Genomic DNA, 3,846 nt, shown 5'->3' with positions numbered 1-3,846 from the left:
TTATTATTTTATTTTTTTTTTTGAGATAGGATACCACGAATCCGTTATACCAGGTTACCAACACGCCAGATACCCATCAATCAATCCCCCATTAATTCTCAAAAAAAAAAAAAAAAATGATTTTCTAAATGTGGTTGGAAGGGCTGTCCACGGGTCGGTTCGGGTCGGGTTTGTGCCCAACCCAAAACCGACCCGTCGGAATCGGGTGGGGAAAAAATGCACCCGCCGTCGACCCGCCTGAATAATCGGGTCAGGCGGTTCAGATTATGAACGGATGGCGGGCGGGTCGGTCGGAGTCGTAGATCTGAGAAGATGGCGAGAAAACGGTGAAAAAAACACAGATCCGGCGAAGAAACCCATATTTCGGCGATAGTTTTCTAGATTCCGGCGATATTTCTCTTAGATCCGACGAAAATCTAACTGGATTTGATGAGATTTCGCAAGATCCGGTCAAAATCTCACTGGATCTAAGGGAAATGTCGCCGAAATTTGGGTTTCTTTGCCGGATTCTGGAAAATTCTTGCCGGATTCTGGAAAATTCTCACCGGAAACTGGAAATTCTTGTCGAGATCTGGAAATTTTGGCCGGAATCTGGAAATCTTTCGGTCGGTTCGGGTTTTTCGGGTTTTAAGGGAGGAAAACCGAAACCGATCCGTTGGAATCGGTTTCTGGTGGTGAAGATCCGCCGCCGACCCGTCGGAGCAGTCGGGTCAACCGGATTCGGGTCGGTTCCGATCGGTTTTTCGAGTGAGTTGGGTTACCGGATCAATCTGGACAGCCCAAGTGGTTGGTCACTTAGGGTATGTTACCAAAACACCAGATACCCATCAATCAATCCCCTGTTAATCATAGGATTTTCTAAATGTGGTTGGTCACTTAGGGTGTATTTGTTTAGATGTGAAATAGGGTGAATGAAAAACTTTGGAAAGAAAATAAGAAGAAATTTTTTTTTTTTTTATGGGTGTTTGGTTGGAAGGAGGAAAGGGAAAAAAATTGGTAAGACCCAAGTATTTTCTCTCCTGACCTGTACGTTTGGTACACTGAATGTAGATTACATTAGAAATAGTAATCTTTATTACAGGGAATTGAAGACATTGTAATAGAATAACTATTACTATTCATAAGTTTGGTTGTTACATATGGAAAGCTTGTAAAAGATGATGTATAAGGAAACTTTATATTTATGGAAATATATTAATTTTAAAACCTATTATATGCACTAAGGAATAGCTATTACATCAATTTTAAAGAGGAATAACTATTCTTCAATTTAAAAAATAGTTATTCCAATGTAATAACTAATTCATGTAATAAAGATGTAACCAAATGACCGAATTGATATTACACATGAATAACTATTCCATTACAAATTCTCAAAAAAAAAAAAAACTATTCCATTACAAGAGCTATTACAGCATATCAAACGTACCTTAAATGTTTTTTCTCCAAAATTGAGAGAAAACTGAGTGAGAAGAACTTAATAAGTAAATGACAAAAATGCTTTCACATGGGCTTGTCCAATGACTCCAATCCATTGCTCTTTTTTTCTTTTTCTTTTTTTTGTCTGGTCTGATCTGGTCAGTACTTGCCTTTTCCCTTCTTTCTTTTTTTTTTTTTTCTTTTTTTTGTGATTTTTTGTTTTTGCTTTTTTTAGATGTGATTTTTTTTTCTAGATATGATTTTTATTTCCTAATAAATTTGGTGATTTTTTTTGTCTCTTTTTTTGTTTTAATAGGGCATCATTTTTTAATAAGGGTACATGCGTAAATTTATACAAACACATTTTTTCCATCCTTCCATTTTTTCACTCCCAACCAAACAAAAATGAGGGAAATTAAAATCTTTTCTATCCTCTCACTTTTCCTCCCTCCATCATTTTCTATCCTCTCACTTTTCCACTCCTTCAACCAAACGAACCCTTAATGTCTAATTGTTTTTATTACATGGCAAAATTTTAAAATGAGAACCTAAGAAACAGCACATAAGTCTGTACCTAAGTCTTGCTCAATAAATAAAGCATGCTAAAATAAATGATGACATAAGTTGTCTTATAACTTCATTCTCTTAACAAAATTGTGTCTGAATTTGTGAGGAAACCTCAGAGAGGGAATTGTTTAATAAACATATTTCATTTATCATCTTTATAGGCCTAAGAGTTAGAGAGACTAAAGGCCTGCAATTTCTTGGGGAACAATTTGATCATTAAATGCCTTGGAAAAATGGTTTACAATTTGTAATTATCTTTAAACAAATTAAGTTTAAAATGTGCAAAATTTGAAAAATAGTATTCAAACTCATATTGTGGAGGCAATTTGGGATAGTAAGAACATTCGCATTAGCTCATGCAAAAACTTTTGTCTATTTTAGCATTAGCAACTACTTTTCTATTTTATAAAACCACTTTTCAAAATATCCTACATGAGATTATCTATTTTATTTCTTCTAAAAAATAATTATCTAATTTATTCTACATTTTATTAAATTATTAATTCTTTATCAAATCTTTATTATTCTCCCAAATCATACTCTCTCTCTCTCTCTCTCTCTCTCTCTCTCTCTCTCTCTCTCTCATTTTTTATTATTTCTTTATCAATTTACACATCAATAGTAATATTGTATATTTGTACGGTTGTTGTAGCTCTAATGCTATTTTACACAAGTTTGACTAAACTAAAGTCAGTGATTTTTGGGGTTAAATGTGCAAAAAAGAATTCTTATACTATTTTGCATTCATTGATGTTGATGCTCTAAATGTGCAAAATTAGGTAAATTTTGGACCATCTTGTATATCATGAAATTCCCTTCAAAACGATAGCTCACGGGCCAAAATAAAAGTTAAAACGGATGAGATATCAAAAAAAGAAAACCAAAATCCTGATTAAATGTATTATTATTTTAAGACAAAGAGTTGTTTTTGGAACATTTTTGCTCAAAAAACTATACCAATTCACCCACAATTGGAGCAATCTACCTTAACAAGATAGAAGTATGATGTCTTACCTACCTTCCATAAAAAGGGTTTGACAATATCTGCCACGGATTAGGAGAAATGAATTTTTCAAGAATAGTGCACAAAGAAATCCGTGCTCAAGAAGACTTCCAAATAACAGCACAAAGATCGGACCAAAACTAAGAAAAAGACAAAAAAAGGAAAATGTAGGGAGCAAGACACAAAATTTTGGTGAGGTGTTGCAGCAACACCCCATTCCAATTTCTCCTCACCCATAAATACCCCCCCCCCCTCCCTCTTTCTTGAAAAAGTCATGAACAAATCAAGAAAAATAGGAAAAATTATCCTCTCTCTCTCTCACTCTCTCTTCTTTAGTCTATTTCTCTCTAAGCCTTAGCTTTTTTTTTTCCCTTAGGAAACCTCTCTAAAAATCCAGCCCCTCCCTTCTCCACCTTCCCTCTCCAAAAAGCATTAGGTAAGTGGGTAAGTTTTGTAATGAAATGGGTTAGTTCTTCCTATGGTTATACCCATTTCTTTTCCTTTTCTCTTATAAACACTCCATTACATATATGAAATTCCTTACTTTAGTGTCCATTTATTTTCTTATTCTTTACATATTGTTCTCTATTCATCGATTATTCTCTTCTCTCTCTCTCTTTACACCTAAAAAATGTTTTCTACCCCTTTTTCTTTGGTTGTCTTCTCACTTGAGAAAACAACCCTAACATCTATGATAAATCTTCATATTCCTAACTAGATGGTATGCAATGGCATTATCCATGTGAGCAACCAACCTTTGTGGGAAAATGAAGCCTTATCATAGATGGGTTTTTCTCAAATGTGTTCTAAACCTAGGCATAATATGGGTATGTGTCCTAGAGAGTGGTAGAGGTCTC

Source organism: Quercus robur, chromosome 10 (assembly GCF_932294415.1).
Source record: "Quercus robur chromosome 10, dhQueRobu3.1, whole genome shotgun sequence".
NCBI lineage: Eukaryota > Viridiplantae > Streptophyta > Magnoliopsida > Fagales > Fagaceae > Quercus > Quercus robur.
Note: the sequence above shows the minus strand (reverse complement) of the source record.